Here is a 24,986-nt window from a genome sequence, read left to right as displayed (position 1 = left end):
GATCCTGAGACTCCTCTCACCCACGAGTGGGAAAAAACAATTAACTTTCAGTTCCACCAATGTGATTGTTTCATTGTCTTATGAAGCAATGCTCATAAGTCATTCAGATTTCTCCTGCCTCTACTTCTTTCCCAGAATCCTTTGCAAGGTGGCTTTTGAAAAATTAAGAGTAAGATTTGGAGTCCTTGGGGACAGCATTCTTCTGCTCCCTCTTGGGGGTAGTGGTCCTTTACTCCTGTGGTTCCTGGAGACCTTGCTGGCCTTTGGGCATCAGTCTGTATCTGCAGCTACCTCCTGCCCACAAGGAACAATAGCCATCTTGTGGCTGATCAGCATCACCTTAGCTCTCCCTGATGGCCTAAAATCCTGCCAAGGACTCTAGCAGCCTGCTGCCTGAGCACCAGCCCACCCTCTGTGGAGGCATTACCTCTTCCTATTTAGCAGGTCCCAGATACTTAGCTCAAGCTCTCAACCTTTGCGGAGCCAGAAACACTGCACCTCAGAGCCTTCCTCACTGCAGGCATTCAGCTGAGACACTGACACAGTGTGTGAGTGCAAATAGCTGTTTGGGATGTGACACTATGAACATTGGCAGAAAGTAAATAGGGAAAGGAGAAACCATTAAAGCCTTCATTATAAAGCAAATTGCCTCTGAGGGGAACTAGAACTCAACACCCACCCCTGCTCCCCGAACAGGAAACTCTGAGAATAAGTGTAGAAACTGCCTCAAATTCATGGGCATGTTAAAATAACTCATAAAGTTAATTGTGAAGATTACATGAAATATGCATGCAAAACAATTAGTGCAGAGCCCAGATATAATAAGGGCTCAGTAGATGTAAGCATATTCTGCTTTCCCACAAACTCTCCTGCTCCCAAACTCTTACTTGCCAGCTCTTTCCACGACTTCTTCTTTTGGTATTTCTCTTATGTCTTTGACCACTTCTTTCTGTTCCTCAGTCACTTTTTAAAAAATCCTCACCTAAGTACATATTTATTGATTTTAGAGAGAGAGGGAGGAAAGAAAGGAGGGGCAAAGTCAGAGTTTCAGAGAGAGGGTGAGAGAGAGAAACATGTATGTGAGAGAGAAACATCAACTGGTTGCCTTCCATACATGACCTAAACTGAGATCAAATGCCTCCTGGGTAGGTGCCCTGACCCTTTTGGTGGGCAAGATGACACTTCAACCAACTTAGTCACCTGGTCAGGTCTCCTCACTCACTTTTAATTTTACTCCATGAACTGCAAACAGGTGTTTCCTAAAGTGTAGCTTGAGTTTCCTGCTCTTTTCTTGCTAAGTGAATTCATCCATTGCAAAGTTAGTAGAAAAATGTATTTAAGCCCCTTTAAATGTGTGTGCATAAAGATCTCCCTGGGATAGATATTCCATTCTACCTCAACCAGGGGACTGAAGCAGTCTTTCTTAAAATAAAACTTTGTTATTTAAAATGTTTTAGGAAGTATAGTAAAAGTATAGTGATTATAAGTTTGATAATATGGAGTATTGCAAGATATTACAAAAAATCAGTATTTTCACACCATTGTGGTAGATGTCCAAATTTATATAGCTATTTTAGATGGCATCTGTACAGTAATAATTAAAACTGAAAATGCACACACTTTTATCACCCAACAATTCTACTTTTGCATATCCATTGTAGATAAACTCATTCAAATGTGTGCAATGATATTTACTGCTATTTGTTTATTAGCAAAACATTAAAACCAACTTAATGTAAAGGGCTTAGACAAAAAAGAATATATTTATTTATGATGGAATAACTATATAGCAGTTAAAAAGGAATGAATTAGAACTTTACATATCAACCTAGATAGATCTAAAAAATTAATTGAAATAAAAGCAACTAGCAACCACTAAAATGCCTTCTAATCTTATATATTTTTTCTTTTCCAAGGTGTTGTTGAATGAAATCATACAGTATGTAGTCTTTTGAATCTGGTTTCCTTTACTTAGCTTAATGCATTTGAGATTCATCCATATTGTTGCAGATATCAGTAGTTCCTTTTAATTGTTCAAATGTTTTGCCAAACTTTTTAGGCAAAAAGTTATATACCTTTTATATACATAACAGTATTTTAATAAATGAAATGAAATTTTGGAAACTCAGAAACCAAACTTACAACAATGATGAGCTCTGAGGAGTTAGAAGAAGCCAGGGTTGAAGAAGGAAATGGTTAAAAATTTAGTTTTATTTGTAATGTTATTATTACTATTTTTAAATAGCAGATTTCTGTATTACATGTGTAATTTTAAATTCTGTTTACAAAGGTGATAGATGAATTTGGGAACTGTGTTAATTATGTAAGAGAAGAATCTCTATTCTTAGATAATATATGATAAAACATTTAGGGTAAAAGCCTATGATGAATACAACTTACCTTTGAGAAAGAGGACAGAGAGATGAAGGTGGGGCAAGAGAGAGAAAGAGATAATACATTTAAAAATCCTGATATCAGCTGAAGAAGTAAACTTCTAATTGATTAAAGGCTTGAGGTTGATGGAGATTCTCTATATGCTCAACTGCAAATCAAGAGACAGGACTGAGAAAAGCAGATAGACACTCAAATTCTAGAAGCAGTAAAAGAGACAAACTGGGTGCATCATCTATGTTTCATGTCAGGAGAAGAGAGAAGAAGAGGGTAGGACCTCACTTCTCTGGAGACACCTTGGGGATGCAGCAGACTCCTTGTAGAAGAGAGAGGGAGGATGAACCAATCTGAACTACCACCTGAGGCCTCAGGTCTAGAGGGTCATCAAAGTATGTGTGCACAAGGGGTTGCGAGGCTTTCAGCTTGTCCTTCCAATTGTGACATATGGCTGGGATCCATGGCTTCAAATTCACTCAAGATTGACTGATGTGGATTATAACCATATTTCCTGAGACCTAGTAATGAGAACAGTTCATGCCGGGTGGTGGAGATCAGATTTGCAATAGGGGAGTCCACCTGAAGACTCAAAAGATTAAAGGCCAAAGTTGGAATCATGGGGCTCCCCATACCATCCCTGTACTATCTTCTTTCCTTCCCTGCCATTTTACCCTTAACTGATAATGGTAAAGATCAAACTCAAGGTGGCATAGGAATAAAGGGAAGCACCACTGTTGCAGGATTTCAACTCTGAACAAGGGATTTAGTCTTTAATGTTGCCTTACCTAACTTCTCATTCCACTTCTAGGCTCTTTGAGGTATTCCTGCCAGAGTGCTAAATGCTACCATAGACTTAGGCTGTATGATATTCATCTTCTCTCCCAAGCTAATCTTCCTTCACTTGTTCTTCTTTCTGTCAATGGCTCCAAAATTTCAAAATCCAGATAAATGGCTTCTAATCTATTCTTCCTCCTTTTATTCTCAATTGAACCTTTTATTAAAGTTCATTTCTTGTGCCTGTGAAATTTCCTGAGTTATCTCTTCTTTATTTCAGCACCCACCAGCCTAGATGAGGGAGTCATTACTGTTTAATTAACTTTTCCTTTCCTCAGGTCTCTCTCTGTCCATTGCTTTCTGCACACTGCAGTCAATAATTTCAACCCCCCCTTTCCCACAGCCCACATCAACTTTCCATTGTCTATCTCATTAATCCATTTCTTTCTCATCTTTAGTTTAATTTCCCATATCCTAGGAGTCACTGCACTATAAGTTGTTTTCTTCCAATTGTGTCATATCCATTTTTATCATTTCTATGATAAAAATGAAAATTTTTGTCTATATGAATTTATTTCTATCTATAGAAAATATTTTTCTATATGAAAAATGAGTCTTCTCAATCCTAATACTCATTATCCACGAGCCCAGCAACCACTGACCTCCTTGATTTTAATTTTTCCACTCTACCCTACATTCCACCACTGCACTAATCTTGCTTAAACATCATTTCACCAGGCCACACCTCTGCTCAAGCATGTACAGTGGCTTCTTATCACATCAAGTCTAGACTACTTTGCCTGACTGTCATCCTCTGGCTTTTCACTCAAATTTTCCTACCTACCCCCACCTTATTACTCTTCCAAGCCAAGTTTCCTCTTTCCTGTCTGTTATATAAGCAATCTATTCTTAGTCCTAATTGTTCACTCAGCTTCACTCAGACTCTTCATCCTGTGTTCAGTCAAAACCTGTTTAACTTGTTAAGAACTATGGGATCTTTTATGGCTATCCATCCATTCCAATCCTATGCTTTATTGATGTTAGAACCAGAGTGTTGGAGCAACAAATCAAATTCCACATGGACAGGCTGGAACTAAAGGCCCATGAAACCCCACAGAAGTAATTGGGCATCAGGACCTAAACATGGCTCTGAGAGAGACCCCATTGGACTAAGGATAGTTCTGTGAGGCTGGAGCACAGGAGAGAGAATCAAGTCCAGGAAGAAAATCCATGGCAGAAGACTTTCAATCCCAGGAAAGAATCAGGCATCCTGAGTTTAGAATGAATTCATAAGTCATAGGTTTAGTTCACACAAGAGAAGAACAGAGAGAAGAACATAAAGACAGGGGACTGGTAGCACAGCTGGTAACAATGGCTTTGGTAGTCTGTCCACCACAAAGGTCTTTCATTTACCATGAATATCTTGTGCATTTGCTTGAACTGTGTGTTAGATAGTCTACAATGATGGCCACCATAAAAATCTCCCCTCACCATTAGGTACATGTCACTCTGCCATTGAAAGGTGGTATTTCTTTCTCCTCCCTTTCACCTAGACAGGCCTTGTGACAGCTTTGGTCAATAAACTATGATGGAAAATGATTTTCTGAGACTTCTGAGACTGAGCCTTAAGAGCCCAGGCATTTTATACATCCCTCTTAGAACATAGTCACCATCCTCTGAGGTTCCCAAGCTATGTAGAGGAGAACCAAGACTCTCAGCATGTGGTCTCAGCTCAGCTCCCAGATAATAGCCAGAATGAACCACCAGCCATGTGAGTTCTTCATTGTGCACTTCCAGTTCAGTCACTCAAGCCCTTGCACAGTTGACTTTGAGTCCTAACCAATAACACAAGAAGCAGAACCACCCAACTGAGTCAAGTTAACCCACAAAAGTGAAAAGATAATAAAATGGTTACTGTTTCTATGATACTAAGTTTTGAGGTGGCTTGTATTTCTGCGATATATGACTGAAATAGGCTCTCAATATATTTCTTGACTTCTAACGAGAACTTTCTTTTATCTATCATTCATAACACTTGCTATGCCAAGGATTCAGAAGTCAGGTACTTGGTATGATCAATTCCTCAACAACTTGGGTTTGTATCAAAAATTCTTTTTTCTGCTACTGTAACACAGATAACCTCATCTGACAACTGGTTGTATTCCATTTAACATTTTATTTTAAATTATTTAATAATTCTCTAATTTTTTTATTAGCAAATCCGACATGCTCCAAACACAAGCCCATATTTATATTTTTCCTCTCCCATTGCATGTTGCAAAGTAAACATGCAACATATATCGATGAATTAAACGTTCATTTCTGAATATTATTCCATGCACAAGGGATTGTCTTTTACATCCAGCTCAAGTGACGAAGAGACAAAATCCACCTTAATTCATCCTTATGTGTAATAGATTAACCATTTAAAGCTTTCCTAAAAGGTAAAACAGAAAGCCACTAACATATTCAAAATATTAAAATTTTATCAAGACAAATGTTTATTCAGAGATTCCCAGGAGCGAAAATAGATAATGGTCAGTGACATAGGAGTCAAAACCTGGTTCAGAAAAGAATGTAGACTTATTGTTAATTTAAGTATTCTCACTAAAAAACTTCAAACATTGAATATATATATTAATATATTTTATTGATTATGCCATTACAATTGTCCTATTTCCCCCTTAATTCACCTCCAACCTGCACACCCCCTCCCCCATTCCCCCCTGTGGTCCATGTGTCACAAGTTCTTTAGCTTCTACATTTCCCATACTATTCTTGCCCTCCCCCCTGTCTATTTTCTACCTACTGTCTATGCCACTTATTCTCTGTACCTTCTCCCCCATTTCCTCCTCCCACTCCGCTATTGCTAACCCTCCATGTAATCTCCATTCCTATGGTTCCATTCCTGGTCCAGCCGTCCTCTTGGTTTGCTTTTGTTTTAGGTGTGGTTGTTAATAACTGCGAGTTTGCTCTTTTTTCACTGTTCATATTTTTATCTTCTTTTTCTTAGATAAGTCTCTTTAACATTTCCTATAATAAGGGATTGGTGATGATGAACTCCTTGAACTTGACCTTATCTGAGAAGCACTTTATCTGTCCTTCCATTCTAAATGAAAGTTTTGNTATAATAAGGGCTTGGTGATGATGAACTCCTTGAATTTGACCTTATCTGAGAAGCACTTTATCTGCCCTTCCATTCTAAATGAAAGCTTTGCTGGATAAAGCAATCTTGGATGTAGGTCTTATATTTCATGAGTTGAAATACTTTTTTCCAGTTCCTTCTTGCCTGTAAGGTCTCTTTTGAGAAATCAGCTGACAGTCTGATAGGCACTCCTTTGTAGGTTACTTCCCCCTTATCTCTTGCTGCTTCTAGGATTCTCTCCTTCTTTTTAATCTTGGCTAATGCAATGATGATATGCCCTGGTGTGTTCCTCCTTGGGTCCACCTGCTTTGGGACTCTCTGAGCTTCCTGGATTTCCTGGAAGTCTATTTCCTTTGCCAGATTGGGGAAGTTCTCCTTTATTATTTGTTCAAATAAGTTTTCCACTTGTGGCTGTTCGTCTTCCCCTTCTGGTACCCCTATAATTTGGATGTCGGAATGTTTAAAGATGTCCTGGAGGTTCCTAAGCCTCTCCTCATTTTTTTGAATTCTTGTTTCTTCATTCTTTTCTGTTTGATTGTTTCTTTCTTCCTTCTGGTCCACTCCATTGATTTTAGTCCCAGTTTTCTTTTTGTCACTATTGGTTCCCTGTGCATTTTGCTTCATTTCACTTAGTGTAGCCTCCATTTTTCATCTAATTTGCAACTAAAATCAACCAGTTTTGTGAGCATCCTGATCACCAGTATTTTGAACTATGCATCTGATAGATTGGCTATCTCTTCGTTGATTAGAAGTATTGGCTCTGGGGATTCAAGCTGTTCTTCTCCTTCAGCCACAGTATTTTGGTCTGTTTGTGCCTGTTACACATGGGGGGAAAAGCTTAGGTGTTCACTGAGGCAGGCCAACCCAGTCGCTGGGTTGTGACTGGGAGCGGGGTCAAAGAGGGAGCAATGGTGTTTGTTCTATTCTCTCTTGGATTTCAGTCCCCTCTACTGCTTCCCACAGGTAAATTGAGCCCTTCTGGTGCTGGTTCCTGGGTGTGTGGGCTTGTGTACAGTCTAGGACCCTGGGGGTCTCTCCAATGAACTCTCCTGTGAGGCTGGGAGCTTCTCCTGGTGCCTCAACCCCCGCCCCCCCCCCCACAATTTTTTTCAATTGGTGCTTGTAGGCTTTATTCCCGTTGCTGGGGCCCTGGGTTGCATGGTCTGTCTCACTACTTATTTTTTTTTTTTTTTTGCCTGGTTTATCTGCATCTGGATGTGTGACCACAGTCAGCCACCACCTTGTGCCCTCACTGGGTCTGCCCATTGCCACCCCACACCTGGGATCTGTCAACTGCTGCCTATGTATCTGGGTTGGTCTGGCAGCCATGGCTTTTTCCTGCTGAGACCCCTCTCCACCAGCTGCTGACTTCGCCCCTCTTACCTGTCTGGATAAATGGTTTGTTGTTGTCAGACTTCAGTACAGTTCAATTTTCTGTCTGTTCTGGTTGTGTTTTTGTTTCTAAATTTTTGTTGTCTTTAAATTTGGTTGTGTGAGGAGGTACAGTATTTCCACCTATGCCTCCATCTTGGCCGGATCTGAATATATTTTTTCATTGTTGTATTTTTTCTTTTGCTCATGTGCCTCATGGTGGAGTTCAAGTTCAAAATGAGGCCATATGCAACACAAATGAGATCACCAAGATTTTACAGATTTGTCTGAGAACATGTAAATTCTCTCAAACACAGCCTTTTCTGGAACCTAAATATAATTAGAAGGTTACTATATTGCCAATAATGGGCGTGTTCAAGGTTTTGGTTCATGTGGATGTGATATGGTGACTAGGAAGGATAAGGATTGAGACAAAAGAGCAATGATCAACTTAATCTAAACATTCTGCAACTGTTTATGTGATAACGGATAAGCAGGTTCTTCAACAATGAAAATCAACACACTCTTAGACTTATGAATTATGATAAGAGATGCTGAACCTGTTTGGTCAAAGAACTAGTTCAAACACTTGCAAGTTCTTCAAGCCAGCCTAATGCTTTGCTGAAGATCTTCTCTTCTCACCATAAGAATTAAGATATTTCTCCTGATCACCAGTATTTTGTGATTTTTAACCTAAACTGTTAAAAAATCAAAACCAGTATCTGTGGGTCTTAGCACTAAAGAAATATAAGATTAAAGAAAAATTAGGATTTATGTAATATTAAGGTTACTTCAAACAGGCTTTTGTGTAGCCTGAAAAATTTACTAGAGTATAGAGACCCACATTCCTGGGGTTCTATAGCTAGAGAACTTCATTGCTAAAATTAGGGTCACATACAACATAAGAGAGATTAGGGAAGGTAGGAGGTGCTTATGCAGATTATGAATATCCTACTAGTCTAGATGGCTTCTAGAAGCCAGTTTTGTAATCTTGGGTAGATATGCCACTTATTCCACTGAGCCCATTTTTACTTTTATACAAGTAGAAAATGATGATACCTGTCCTGCTTAACTCATAGTCCATTATAAAGTTGAACTGAGATAATATATAATAAAACATGTTGGAAACAAAATCTGAAACATTATAAAAGGATGGTGTGGTTAGGCACACTGAGTGCCAGCTTGATAACCAAAGGGTTGCCAGTTTGATTCCAAGTTAAGGCACATGCCTGTGTTGCAGGCCAGATCCCCGGTAAGGGGTGCATGAGAGGCAAATGCACATTGATGTTTTTTTCTCTCTTTTTTCTTCCTCCCTTCCCCTCTCTCTAAAAATAAAATAAATAAAGCCTTTTAAAACATTAAAAAAAACTTAATATCTCAGTTATGAGTCAATCATAGAGATGCATAAATGAGAAGTAAACATTGAGTCAGTAAATAAATCAAACAACTGGATAACGAAATGAGTAAAAAATAAATTTGTGATTGATTTCATGATACATGTATAGTAATGTGAGTCATGGAAACTTATATATTATAATTGCAAAGAAAACTTGACATGTAAGTTGTATCTCCTGAATAGATGGAAAGGTTTTATTGGGAAGTGGGATTTTCGGGCCTGAAGGAAGGAAAGAAAGAAGGAAGGGAGGATGAATTCATGAAAGGAAGGGAGGGAGGCGTATCAAATTTGTTAAAATGTGAGAGACATCCCAAGCACTATATTTAAAAATAAGGACTAGAGCTCTGGCTGGTGTGGCTCAGTGGATTGAGCTCTGGCCTGCAAACCAGGGGGTCACCAGTTTGATTCCCAGTTGGGACATGTGCCTGGGTTGAGGGCCAGGTTGGGCCCCCAATGGGGGGTGAGAGAGAGGCAACCACACATTGATGTTTCTCTCTCTCTCTCTATCTCCTCCCCTTCCCATCTCTCTAAAAGTAAATAAATAAAATGTTTTAAAAATAAGGACTAGATGGTAGGAAGAATCACAGGCTGAGGAAGAAAAGGTAACAAAACATGTCAATGAACAACCACATGCTTTTCATACTTTCATTTAAGCCCCACAAACCACCCTATGAGGTAGGTATTTTGATCCTCATTTCGTGAAGGACAAAACTGAGTCTCAGAGCCTCATCTGGCTCAATGCTACACATTAAGATAGAACTACTAAAAACTCAGGTCTTTCTGAGGTTATAGCTGATATTCTTCCTTCTATGCCTTGGATCAGTATTTATAAAGTAATGACAGTTTCAATGGAGGTGGGGGTGAAGGTGGAATGGCTGTGTTGTGAGCAATGGATAAATTCTTCCTTCCCTAGAGCCTTATTTTGGTTTTGAATAACCTGCTTTCCTCTCAATTATTTTAACATGCCCATCTCCTTAATCATAGAACTTGTCCAGGTTTTTAATTTTTTTCTCTCTGCAGCAGAAAGAAAGAGAAGATAATTGGCTTCAGGCTAACATGTGCTTTTTTAAAAATATATTTTATTGGTTTATCTTTAAAGGGGAAGGAAAGGAGAGAGGAAGAGAAACTTCAATGTATGGTTGCTTCTCCTGCACCCCCTGCCGGGAACTGGCCCCTGCCGGGAACTGGCCCCTGCCGGGAACTGGCCTGCAACCCAGGCATGTGCCCTGACTGGGAATCGAACCACAATGGTCTGGTTCGCAGGCCCGCGCTCAATCCACTGAGCTACACCAGCCAGGGCTAACATGTGCTTTTTAAATACATAAAGAACAGCCTCTTATCTTTCCTCTTCTTCCCCATTGAAAAGACTGCCTATGGAATTATACACATTACCAACACCACAGTTGCTACATGACCAGAATTACAGGACAGTCAACAACAGGAAATGATATTGCAAATACAATCAAGAGCATAATACACATGAGAGCCTTGACAAATCCCTTTTACAAAACTTCCTCTTACAAACATCCTCTCATCATTGTGGTTTGATCCACTGGCCAACATAGTTCATCAGGGCTGAAATATGATCCTCATTATAATTAGTTGGCACTTACTGAAATTCTAAACAATAGAATTGGTGATATAATTCTAGTACAGGCTTCCTTCGATGAAATCTGCTACGGGGTGCAGGAAATACTTCAGTGAAAAGGATCCATGTATATGTCACACAAGATATACTGAAACTATACCAGTTTTAGTTTCTATACCTGTGCACTAACTCTCTGCTCCACCCCTGTTCTAAAAGAGAACGCAGTGAAAAACTGGTTTCCAAGAAAAATAACCACAAGTATTTTAAAAAATCACATAATGTAATTTCCCTCAGGGCTTCAAACCAAACTTTCAGGACACAAGGGACTCTGCCCCCCACCCCCTGCTGAAATTTCTCTACATCTTGGTAACCATCAAAACTGAATGTTGTTTTTCTCTCCTTTATTTCTGACCAGAAGCTGGGCTATGAAAAGAGGCATTCTCACTATTGCAGGAATTGGACAGCCTGGGTATGAATTCCAGCTTTGCCACTCCCTGGCTACTTCATTTGCAAGGTACGTTCATCTCTCTGAACAAAATGTTCCTCATCCTAAGAATGGGCATATTAAAGTATATGAACTTAAGCAATTTTCGAACTCTTCTGGGACTGAGTCTTTGCTGTTCCACACCCCTCACACATATTTTCTTTCCTCTTAGCCCAGGTTGAATTCCATAGTCAGATAGTATAAACACTCCTTTGCATAGACCCTCAACTCCTTTGCCACTCTCACTCTTCCTAGTTTTCTCTTGGCAACACCATAACCCTGGTTAAGTCCAATGTCCTGCCTACTTTGTGTTTGTGCCCAGGCCACTGAGTATGGATGGGTAACAGCATAACCATACATAACCATCAGTTAGATCTTCCTTTAAATTCATGATTATGGACTTCAAATGGGCCCTTTATTCTGTTTGGTTTGCACATTTATTGCTCTAGTCCCTTTATTTTCCTGTTAAGAAAGTAGAAGAACACAGATAAGAACTTATTTGTCTTCTTAACACCACATTTACTTACTTCCCTGCAGCTGTGCCAGGAGACTCTGCCTTGCCTTCTTAAACTATAAATAAACTGTTCATGTTCCAGCTTAAGCCACACCCTCTAACCTGTATCACAGAGTCCTAGTCCCCAGACCCTCTTACCTCTCTTGGAAGTGGTTCCGACAACACAGGCCCCTCCCTTCTGCATCATCCATTTCTCCACTTCACTGGCTTATTTCCATCGACATACATACTATTATATCTCCCACATCAACCACAATCTCTTTCCTAGCCTCACTTTCCTGTCCAGCTACTGTTCCATTTTCCAAATCACTTTGTAGCAAAACTCCTTGAAAGATTTGTCATTACTGGTTGCTTCCAATTCAATTACCATGTTTTTAAAAACTCACACCATTTCAGCTCTGCCCTCACCACTTTTCAGTGCTTGCATTTCCTTTTACATTATGAATCCAGTAGTTGATTCTCAGCCATCACCTTATTTTACCTACAACAGCCTTTGACACAAACAAGAACTTGATACTCTTTGACATTCTGTCTTCACTTGGTGTTCCTGTTAGTAGAACAACAAAGCAAAGTATCTCAAAACTTAATAACTTAAAGCAATGTACATATGTATTTTGCTCATGAGCCTGTGATCTGGGCAAAGCTTGGTGGGGACAACTCATTTCTAGGTCACTTTATGTCAGCTAAGATAGCTAGCTCCGTGGCCAGTGGCTGAAATTGTCTGAGGTTCAATGAGTCACATACCTAGTTCAAGGGCAGGGAAAACTTAGGGGCTAAAACCTTTGGGGTCCTAGGGCATCTGTCTGTCTGTGGTCTCCTCAGCATGACAGCATCAACATCAGAGTAGACAGACTTTTTATGTTCTCACACTTCACTAGGCAAATGCCCTGAGGAAAGGGGCCAGACAAAAGCTGTACCACCTTTCCTTTCACAACTACCCTTACAAATTATATAGTCTCACTATTGCTGTAGTCACAGGCCCAACCTCTTGATGCAGCAGTGTTAACCTCACATTGTAAGGGAGATAATGCTGTGATTATCCTTAGAAGATAAAATCCACCACACTTGATTTCCAGGGTACTTCATTCTCCTGGCTTTTTTCCTAAATGGGAGATTCTTCTCACCCTTGATTCCTCTTCTCCACTCCTTAAAGTTAGAGTCCACAGAGCTTTGTCCTGGGACTTCTTCTCTTTTTAATTTTGTATTTCTTGGTGATCTCAAAGAGTCTCGTGGCTTTATATACCACCTTTATTCTAATGACTCAAATTTGTATGTACAGACTGCAACTTTCTCATGAACTGCCTACTCAAATCTCTTCTTGGATGTCTAACAGGCACCTCAAACTTAATATATCAAAAACAGAATGCCTGATTTCCCCACTCAAGTGTGCTTCACCTTCAGATTTTCCCATGCAGCAACTCCATCTTGACAGATAATTACGCTCAAGTATAATGTTTGACTGTGACATGATCCAGCAATTCATTAGCAAACTCTGTTGATTTTGCCTTCAAACCACATCTGGAATCTGACCACATTTTGTATCTTACTTCTACTGTCCTGGTGCAAGCTACCCGTATAACCCCTGACAATCACTTTCTTTCGTTTGATGCTGGAATTCTCTTTGTGGCTGTTCTGACATAATTTCAACAGTCAAGTTCAGAACAACTTGGAAAATGTAACTGTATGATGTACACATTTCATAAATGTTCCAGTTACTTTTATTTGCATTTCATTTACAGTCCCTAATCTGCTGCTGATGGCTTGTAGCAAGATGAACAACATTTCTCACCTCATGTCTGAGTCTGGCATAGAAAGAAGCCTGACCAGGATGGGGTCATAGGTTGTATCCTGTATGAGAAGAATTAAGACCTATTGCTGGGACTTTTAACCAAGTTCTGTGCATGAACCCATTTAAGAATCTAGTAGAAGCCACCAAACCCTCCCCTCAAAAGTCATGTACAACATAGGAAAAGAACTTGAAATCCATGGTGGAACTCAGCCATTCATTCCTGAATTCCTATGCCCAAAGCCCAGTTCTATAAGGACCTAGAATTAGGAACCACTTTTTGGGTCCATCATCTTTATGCTTTAACATCATTGTTATCTTATTTTCATGGCCAGGTGTGGGGATGGGGGATAAGAACTGTCTCCTGAATTAATAAGAATTCACTCTTCAGAAAAATCGTTTGTAACAGTGGTTAATAACCCAGCTACCTAATTCTGTTTTAATTCTTGAGTTGTGAGAAGAGAAAGTATTATGGTAAGAAGTATAGCCCTGTTTTTGAGTCTTCTTTGAGACACACTACATTTGTTGTAATCTCAGAGACTTAATTCTTTGATTTGTTGGTTATTTTTACATATATTTACAAATTCGAAGTTGTAGTATTTATACTAAAACTTATCCAATTGTTTATCTCTACTATTCCAGGGAGATTTTAAAAGTAACTACAAAAGTAAGATTTTTTTTTTGATGTAAGAAATTTTTTAATGTAAGAATTTTATTGTTGAAAAAGGTTTCCTGGGCTTAGTAAAGCTCACATTAGTAGCAAATTACCTATTTAAGAAATACTGTGAATTCAGGATCATTCCTCTGAGTGAAAATTTGACTATATTTGTCCAAATGAGTTGAAGCATTTTTTTCACTATTACATTTGCAATTGTGTACATGGAGTAAAAAATGAGCATTATCTAGTCTATTTTTTCATTGCATATATTTTAAATGTATGAAGAGTGAGAATATGCCTTATATTTCAACTGGTTATGCTGCTTTGTAATAACAATGTTTTATAATAACACTGGAGTGGTAAGACCTTTATTTAAAGACTTATGTTTATGCTCCCAACCTGCCAGAAGTAAATTAGGTGGGTGGTTTATGATTCTATCATTTTTCCCCTCTAACAGCCATTTTAAAATTATATACCATTCAATTGTATATATTTTGGTGCTAACATTAAGTTGACAGTCCAAAGTTGCTGAATAAGTGAAAGGGAGTGAGGGAGAGTTAGAAGTGATGAATTTTTGCAAGAGTAAAAAGAGAGTGGAGAAAAAACAGTAATGGTGAGCAGACTTCAACCTCTGAGCCCGATCAAATCTCAGTAATAAAGCAGAATTTGTCAAACTCAAGTTGGACATGACAGATTAGAGTTTTGGGTCATGCCTTATTTCAGGTTCCCCAGAAACAAACCATAACATGAAGATTTATGTGAAAGTGATAGATAATGGAGGTTCTGGGCTTTCATAGTCTTGTACCCAACAGTTACTGGAGGGGAGTAACTTCCCAACACTACAGGCTATCTATACACTTGGGAAAAATAGTTCCAGTAGCTAAGAATGTGCCTTCAAAAAAGAAAAAGCTATCTTTGTAGGTTGGTTCCTATATGGGAAATTAATAACACCAAAGACTACAAACTTATTTAAGTCAAAATTTCTTATTAGAAAGGCTATTCCAGGATTCCGGCCAAGACAGAGGCATAGGTGGAAACACTGTGCCTCCTCCCACAACTAAGTTTAAAGACAGCGAAGTTTTAGTAACAAAAATGCAGCCAAAACACTGAAAATTGAACTGTACAGAAGTCTGACAGCAATGAACCATTCAGCCTTAGTAGTAAGAGAGGCAGAGTCAGTGGCCGAGTGGGGTCAGGCTGGAAAGATCGTTCTGTCCGACCGACTCAGGAGCGGAGGCAGAGGAGCGGAGGCAGAGGCGGTTGGTTGGTGGGTGCCCCAGGCGTGGGGTGGCGACTGCCGGACCCAGTGAGGGCGCAGGGTGGCTGGCTGACTGCAATCACACATTCTTGCAGCTAAACCAAGCAAAGGAGCGAACAGTGAGACAAACTGCTCAGGCTAGGGCCCCAGTGATGGGAATTAGAGCCTGAAAGCACCAACTGGAAAGACTTTCTTGGGGCTGAAGGGCTGGGAGAGGCTCACAGAGAGTTCGTTGGAGAGACCCATAGGGTCCTGGAAAGTACACGGGCCCACACACCAGCATCAGAGGGGCCCAATTTGCTTGTAGTAAGCCGCAGAGGGGACAGAAATCTGAGAGACAGCAGAGCAGAGCAAAGCAAAGTGCCATTTTTTTCCCTCTCTGACCCCGCCTCCACGTACGGCATCACAACCCAGCAACTGGGTTGCCCCACCCTGGTGAACACCTAAGGCTCTGCCCCTCATACATAACAGATGTGAACAGACCAAAAATTATGACTCAAGAACAGCTCAAAGCCCCAGAGCCTATAATTCTAAGTGATCAAGAAATAGTGAACCTCTCAGATGCACAGTTCAAAACACTGGTGATCAGGATGCTCACAGAATTGGTTGATTTTAGTCACAAATTAAAGGAACATTTGAAGGCTAAACTAATTGAAATGAAGGGAAATGCACAGGAAACCAATAGTGATGGAAAGGAAACTGGGACTCAAATCAAGGGAGTGGACCAGAAGGAAGAAAAAAACAACCAAACAGAAAAGAATGAAGAAACAAGAATTCAAAAAATGAGGAGAGGCTTAGGAACCTCCAGGACATCTTTAAACATTCCGACATCCAAATTATAGGGGTACCAGAAGGGGAAGACGAACAGCCACAAGTGGAAAACTTATTTGAACAAATAATAGAGGAGAACTTCCCCAGTCTGGCAAAGGAAATAGACTTCCAGGAAATCCAGGAAGCTCAGAGAGTCCCAAAGAAGTTGGACCCAAGAAGGAACACACCAAGGCACATCATAATTACATTAGCCAAGATTAAAAAGAAGGAGAGAATTCTAGAAGCAGCAAGAGATAAGGGGAGAGTCACCTACAAAGGAGTACCCATCAGACTGACAGCTGATTTCTCAAAAGAGACCTTACAGGCAAAAAGGGGCTGGAAAGAAGTATTCCAAGTCATGAAATCCAAAGACCTACATCTAAGACTGCTCTATCCAGCAAAGCTTTCATTTAGAATGGAAGGGCAGATAAAGTGCTTCTCAGATAAGATCAAATTCAAGGAGTTCATCATCACCAAGCCCTTATTATATGAAATGTTAAAGGGACTTATCTAAGAAAAAGAAGATAAAAAATAGGAACAGTGAAAGGACACAGACTCACAGTTTGTGTCCTAACAATCACACCTAAAACAAAAGCAAACTAAGAGGACAGCTAGATCAGGGGCAGAAACATAGAAATGGAGATCACATGGAGGGTTAGCAACAGGGGAGTGGGAGAAAAAGGAGGGGAAGGTACAGAGAATAAGTAGCATAGATGGTAGATAGAAAATAGACAGGGGGAGGGCAGGAATACTATGGGAAATACAGAATCTAAAGAACTTTTGACACATGGACATGAACGAAAGAAGGGGAATGGTGGGAGAGGGGTGTTCAGGGTGGAGGGGAGTGAAGGGAGGGAATGGGACAAGTGTAATGGCACAATCAATAAAATATATTTTTAAAAAAGAAAGGCTATTCCAATTTATCCTAGGAATAGCAATGTTTTGGTGTGCTCATTTAACTTTTCACTTATTTTTTTCCAGTTATTTTTATTTAATTATTTTTCAAGTACATTTTTCTGTCTATTACTCCCATCCCATTTCACCCCCGTGCTCCCCCCTCCCTCCCATTTCCACCCTTCTCAGTTGTTGTCCATGTATCCTTTATATATGTTCCTCTAAATCCCTCCCCTAATTCCCCTGAAATTCCCTCCCCAACTGTTCATTTAAAAAATACTTGGCTAACTTGCATAATGACATCACAGTGTTGTTTGATTTGCAGTTTTATTGTGTGGTAGTAAGACTGATATTTTCTTCTGTGAATTTTTTGTTTACATTTTTTGCCCACTTTTCTATTGTAATTTTAGTGGTTTTTCTTATTCAGTAAGATGAGGTTGATATATACTAGAAATAGAATCATTCAGTCTATCCTATCTATTACAAATATTTTTCTTTTTTGTCACCAGACTTTCAACTTACTGTGCTTACAGAAAATTTTCCCACATGTTGGATGGAAACATACACAAAAGCTTGGGGGTTGATGGGGAGTGGTAAGGTATATACATAAACATAGTGAAAGGCATGGAAGGAAATCTAGACAGAATACCAACAGTCTGCTATAGATCACTTCAATTTCTGGAAACATAATCTTGTAGTTTAGGATGATGGGGACTTGTATAATTCATGTGGAAATTCATACAGAAATGATTATGAGCAAGAATTTTAATTATTTCTATGGACAGAATAAGCTGCTTAGACCTAGGCTTTAAGATATAATTTTTATCAGTCACTTCCTTGTTTTTCTGTGTGTCTGAGCTTTATTTAGTGCCAGATCTCTAGAGCAGAAGTTTAAAAAACAAAATGGAAGTAGTAATTATGTCTGTAATTGAAAATAAACATAAAACTGTCCAGCATGCTCTGTGCATAGAATTTATTAACAGGTATTCTTGGTTTATTGGTAATTTAGGGGCTTGACACTTCTTTTCTTTTCAAATGGATGCTGCAAAATAAATAATAATAATCACAGCTTCAAGATTAATTTAATAATTTGTCAACATTTTTTCCATTCAACAGCTAGCCAAAACCAACAGTGCCACAGCCCGCTGCAGCAAGCATGGTCACGAGGTGAGGCGAGGGACTTAAAAAAATGGAGAGGACCATAAGCTCTGCTGGCAAAATGGCGAATTTATTCAAGGAACAGCTGTCTTAAATACAAACTGTTAATGCCTAAAGCAAGACTGCAGGGAACTAGAAACAATGTTGTTTTTCAAAGTTCGAGCACTCCCTTAAGCTATCAAAAGGGCAAGAAGTTCTCATAACCATCTGGGAACATGACACCTGCGCCAGGGTCTTGTTGTGTCTTTCAAGGCTGGGAACTAGAAGGTTAGGAAAGTGTCAAGGTACCCGCCAGCTCCAGGGACCAGAAACCAAGTTCATCCACCATTCTCACAGTGGAGAACTCTGTCCTTGGTCCCCTTATGGCCTGGCGGGCCCCCACACAACAGATTCATTTTTAGCAACACAGCTGATGTTTTAAAGAAAAACATATAAAAGAAAAATGTTAATGAGTACGATTATCATCAGACAATATATGAATAAATACATACAATCAAATGTTACAGGATAATTATTTGTAATCAAATATGATATTAACAATGAAGTAATTAAAATATATATCATTTTGGATCAAATAGAACATTCTAAATGATCCAACTCCCCAGCATCAAATACTAAACAGTAATATCAAAAACTGGGATTACTGGTTAGAGAAATAAATCAGATTTAGTAAAGAATATGCCTCTTCATTATTGTTCTTCCTGAGAGTCTCTGTTTTATTGATTACCTAAATCATTTGTTTTATAAATACAGATCAATTGTCTTTCTTTGTTTTCATAGCCACTAAAATATTACAGAATAATTCTAAATTATGGGTGGATTATTTTGCAAAATAGTCTTAAACTATCAGTGTGTGTCAGGGGTTTTTTTTGGCTCAATTACAATTTTTTTACTTCATTTATTTAAATTTAATTATAATATATACAATAAAGGGCAAAAATATGGAACTCCAAAATAAAGATTAGTTCAAGCACACAAATGTCTTCTGTTCTCTACTATAATTCCCAGAAGTAGCCATTATACTGTTAATTAGGTCGGCTTTTCTGTCTCTGAACTTCTCATAGAATTCTATAGTATATAGTTTTTTGCATTTTATTTCTCTTGGTTAGCATTATGTCTGTGAAACAGATCCATGTTAATGTTTCTTGCCCTTCTTAAACTACATAATTTCCTTTTAAAAACTAAGAAGCCTTGATAATTAAGACTTATCTTTTCTATTAGACAAAACTGGAGAATTAAAACTAAGCTAAAATCACATGCCTTCATTGATTTGCTCTAAAAATACCTCCATTTCAAGTTGTCAACAGAAATGTAATGTTTTGTAATACCATAATAATTTTGAATAATTCTACTTGTAATTTCAGTAGTGTTCTCTATTCATTGATTATTAAATCATGTTGAATTTCTACTTCTAAATTAAAAGATAAAGGAAAAGCTACATGGATAAATAAAATTTTCATCACATAAATTCATTGAATTGCCTGAGGTTGTAAAAGCCAATTTAACTTCAGTTTCATTTAATAAACAACTTCCATGGGTTGCTGTCTGAACAGATATCTCTCTTACACAAAAAACTCCAATGCATTTGACAAAAGGATAAGACATCCACCTTAAATCATCAAAAGGTATTCATCTGTTTGAAGCACAGAAAGAACTAAGGTTCTCCTGAGGTTTTTGTTTCAGAAATGAAAGTGACCTCAAGGATCTGGGGGAAAGAGTTGCATGCACAGATAAGAGAAACAAGAGCAATGTGCAAGGTTACCCAAGGTCTTCTGCAATCTGTAGAGGAGTTGGCTGGTACAGTTGGCTCTCCGGATTTCCCTCTAGCCCTCTATTTGCTAGACAATTCCTGGTATTGAATTTCTTGATGGCATGACTCCTAGCAAAAGCACTCCAATAGGCTGCAGAAATCAAGCCTGTCACTGAAGCTGAAGGAACAATCTCTGGGGATACAGAATCAAAATAAATCATCGATCCATTACTACTTTCTGATCACACAGAATAGGTAATAAGAAGGGAAGTAATAAGTAGTTAATAGATGGTGGAACCCTCAACTCAAGTGAGCTTAAGCTAGGCACACATATGAGAGATTCTTTAGGGGAGATACCAAGAAATAAAATTGCTAGGTTATAGGATGTGCATGTTTTAGGTTTTCATAGCTACTGTTATATTTTGTGGCAGCATTTTTAATACTTTTGCTCCCTCTTCCCTCCTATTTTATTAGCATGTAGGTGTAGACCTCTGCCTTAATATGTCCTCAATGCCTTCAGGTCATTGTGGACACAAATGCCTATGCTTCAGTCATCCCCAGGGGACCTGTCCTGCATCTAGACTGCTTTCTGCTGGAAAAGGTAGAGTTTCTGAAACCCAGAATGGTTGTGTCATTTATTTCCCAATGGGGCACTTCTTTCCTGGAACAGGAAATATTTATAGCTGGTAATGTAAGATTTACCCAGAAGAGGTTTATAATTGAGATTTTGTTCTACCTAGAAACCTTAAGCCATGGTTTGCAAACCCAAGTGCCTATGGGGGCTATATAACACAAGAAGAAGTGGTTAGAGATCTGTGGGGACATGGCTGGCCTGTCCTGGTGAAGATGGCAGCAGCTTACTCAATGAGTAACTCAACAATTTTCACAAAGCTCAATCTTGGGACTGACAAATATTTTACAGACAAATTAGGCAAACCTTCTCTTTAAATATGAGAATAGTGAGGTTCACAGAGGTTATTTCTCTTCTCAAAAACACAGAGCTAATGAGTGAGAGAGCTTAGGGCTTTTGGTACTATGTTCTTCCCACCACACTGCAGTACTCCCATGTCTTGGTTAATCTGCCCCACCTCCATTCCTGCAGGTCCACGCTGTTCTCTTTTCTGTACTGTTCTGTGCCCTGGGTTGCCCCATCCAGGCTCCCTTGTTCTCTGGTTTTGGTTGGATTTGGCCAGCAGAAGAGAAGAGGGGCAAAGAGGGCAGGAGAGAAGTGAGGTATTTCTTATCAATTTCCTCTATGCTCTAGGCAATGTTTTCTGGCAGAGGTTGTATTTCTCTATAACTATTGGCTTCTGCCAGGAGACCCTCTTCTATGGAGTAGTTCTCACTAGGTTCCTGGGACACTTCTTCATCCCTTTGCCTCTGTAGGTCTGGGGTGATAATGGCTCCCCACTGCTCTGGGTCCCCGGGTGCTTCTCTGTCCCCTGTTAATGCTATCTATACCACTGTAGAAGTCCCTTCATTAATCCAGCTAAGTGAGAGTTTTTTGCACCCAGGAAACTAATGTTCACTTGTATTTGTACACAGGGATGAAAAGTTAAGCAAGGATGAAAAGTTAGTTTTGTGTTTTCTTTTTTTAGTGGACAGTGGTTTTTCTATTTATTTTATGTTGCACAAGTAAACACTCTTTGAAAATATTAAAAATCTGTCCCTTAAGATATATTCAAATGGACAATGAACATATGAGACATGTTCAAATCAAAATCAGGGAAGTGCTAATTACAGCCATCAGTAGAATGGCTTAAATGAAAAACATAGGTAATGCCAAATATGTGATGACATTGTGGTAACTGCTGGTGGGAGTGTAAACTAACACAATGTCATTTCAGAAAACAGTTTGTCAGTATCTAATAAGACCAAACACATACATTGTCTAGGACCCAATCATTAGAAATGTCTAGGTATAATCATTAGAAATGAACATACATGTGCACCAAGATACATATGCCACAATGCTCAGTCACAGTGGAACTATCTGTAACAGCCAAAACAAATGAGCCAAATTGCCATAAATAGTAAAATGAATTGTGGTTTTTTCACATCATGGAAATGAAAATCTTGAAAGCAATAAAAATGCATGGTCTACAAAAATATTCAACCTTGTAAATGTCACAAATATGATGTTGAATGAAAGAAGCCATACCCCAAAGTGCAAACATAGAAAAATTAATCTATGTTGTTAGAAGTATATAGTTACTTGGGCTGGAGGTTAGTGTCTGAAAGAGTTTGAGAGGGATTTTGTAGACTGAAATGTTCTAATTCTTGATCTGGGTGTGATTTACAAGAATGCTCAGTTTGAGAAATTCAGCAAACTATTATACTCTTGACATGTATACTCTTTTTGATACTTCGATAAAACCTTTTTTTCTCCTTCAAATCTATATTGCAGCAAACACTTGAATCAATATAACATTAGTTCTACCAGGTGATGGGGTTCAGGTCATGCTAACCCAAAATATGGCACCTTGGCTTCTTGAATATTTTAAGCTGAAGGAATTCAAGAAAACAGTGGAAGCAGGAAGGTCACTCTGACCATCCTCACCCTCCTCCCATGACAAGGTGATAAAACCCTCAAAAAAGAGGTGCCCTCCCCATACTTGGATGAAAGAGCCTCCTTACCTCTGAAGACAAAGGGATACTGAGAAGAATATAAACACACAAGCTTTGCTGGGTCTCCCTTAATTTACTATGTTAAACCTCTTACTCTTTAACCTGTCATATTCCTCCATGACTGCCCACTCTTCATCAAATTTCACATAAAAATATTCAGGCCTACCTGTTTCTTTAGGTCTTCATTTCCTAAAATTTCCTGTGTCACATAAAACATATTCAATAAATTTGAATGCTTTTCTCCTGTTTATCTGTCTCAGTCAATTTAGTTTTCAGGCCTAGGCAGACACACAAAGATGGTCAAGAAAAATGTTTTTCTCCCTTACATTAGCAAATTACTTACAAACAAAGGCATCAAATTGTTTCCATGACAAATATCCAGATATTTTAAATCTCTTGGTCAGTGTTGCTGCAAGCAAATGGCTGTGCTGGAACCAGTTTGTTATTGGGAAACTATCTTGTTTCAACATGTTTGTGCTTTCTATTATTTCTGGATGTACACTGCCAGAATAAATGGACTCATTTGCACAGTGGATGTACCTGTACAATTTCTGCTATGTTTATTATGTACAAATTGGTGAAGATAAGGGCTCATACACTTAGTTTTTGAAGAAGTGTTGAGTGTTTGGTTAAAATATCTAGAATATTTCTGCCACAGAGCTGAGTCATCACTTGGACAGGAAGAAATCTAAGAGAGGTTGTGTTGGTCTCAGAATGAGGGGTGGGAAGTCATATTGAGGTTACAACAGTGATATGATTATATTCCCAATAGCAGGGAAGCCAGAGTACAGGGGTAGCCACTGAGACATCTACTCTTGTCAAACACAACTCCTAGATATTTTTAATCCAAGTCAAGTCATCTACATGCCAGCCATGTCAGGTCTTGGAACCAGGGAAGGAAGGAAGGAAGGAAGGAAGGAAGGAAGGAAGGAAGGAGAAGCCAACTTGGTTCAGAACAGAGTGGGAACTATGCAGCTTCTGTAGAAAGTCCAGGAGATTATTGCAACTACAAGCATATGCCAACTTACTTTAGGGTCTACTTTTTATAAGGATGGAAGCAGAGCCACACAGTAGCAATGTCAAAGAGAGAGGTCACAGCTGTGGAAATGGGATGCAGCAGTTCATTGGAAGAATACTTCCAACAACCACTCTAATTAGAGCATTAACTGGTGATAGAGTCTCATTGTATCTCCTCCACTGCCCCAAATATTGGTGTAGCTTTCCCACACTCCCATTTATAAGAGGACAAAGGCAAAACAAAGCAAGAGAGGGAGGACAAGAGGAATATATTGGAGAATGTAATTGCATTTTCACTGAATAAAAATTAAGGAAAATGTTTGCTGTTAAATAATCTTAATAATTTAAGTGTAATGAGAAAAAGTAGTAGAACACAAGTGACTAACAATTATTTTAACTTTTAGTCATCAAGAAAGGGAGGGGAGAAAGAGAAATAGTCACAAAAATCTACAATTGTTATATGGGCATATTTTATTAGATATTAATCTAGAAAATAATGAGTATAAATCTAGTCATCCTTTAAGTCCACTTGGGACACTGTGGCAACTTGTTTAGGATATCAAAAATCAGTTGGGAGTATGGATACTCAACAGCTAGACCATGGTGCAGAAATTCTTACAGAAAGAAAAAATTGAGATTTTGATTGATTATATATAAATTACTTCACCAAAAACAGACATTGAACTATTTGGAAGTAAGTGACAGAATTTGTGTAGGCATAAACACATGGATTAAAGAGCTTAAACATTTAATTGAACATTTGCAAATCATATTTTATACCCAACTTTCTAATTGAAACTCAAAACTTTTATTTCTTCCCTTTTCATTTGGTATCAAGGATTGCTCATTCACTAAATTTGCAGAGAAGTGTCAGAGGTTGTTAGAAGGGTATTAAATCCATGTGGCAACAAAGGTGACCTTAAGCATTCTTGTTTGACTAAATTTCTGAAGACAAAGAAGGAGGAAAGATAATATCATGGCTGGTTTTTTTGTTGTTGTTGTTCAGTTTAATTTGCTGAGCACTAGTGATTAGTGCCAGGAAATTGTTATATTGTTCTCAGGAAACTTGACAGAATGTGACTCAAACACCAGCCTCCTAAATGGGGCACTTGAGACTTTGTGTCCAGACACAGGAGACAGAGACAAGACCAAATGAGCTGTTCAGAGTCTCTGACATTCAAATTCTCCAAAACTATTTTCTGAAGACAGACTTTCTTTTGTAGCAAAGTAGAAGTCAGGAATCTAGGTGTTTAAAACAATTTTTAAAATAAAATACACTCATAGTGATGTTATATATGATTCTTAATTTACTTTTATTATTTGTATGCACTCCCCACTATTTTTTCTTGTCCAATTTCTTAAAATGT

The sequence above is a fragment of the Sturnira hondurensis genome, unplaced genomic scaffold (assembly GCF_014824575.4).
Source record: "Sturnira hondurensis isolate 20B ecotype Veracruz unplaced genomic scaffold, ASM1482457v3 Scaffold0009244, whole genome shotgun sequence".
Lineage (NCBI taxonomy): Eukaryota > Metazoa > Chordata > Mammalia > Chiroptera > Phyllostomidae > Sturnira > Sturnira hondurensis.
Note: the sequence above shows the minus strand (reverse complement) of the source record.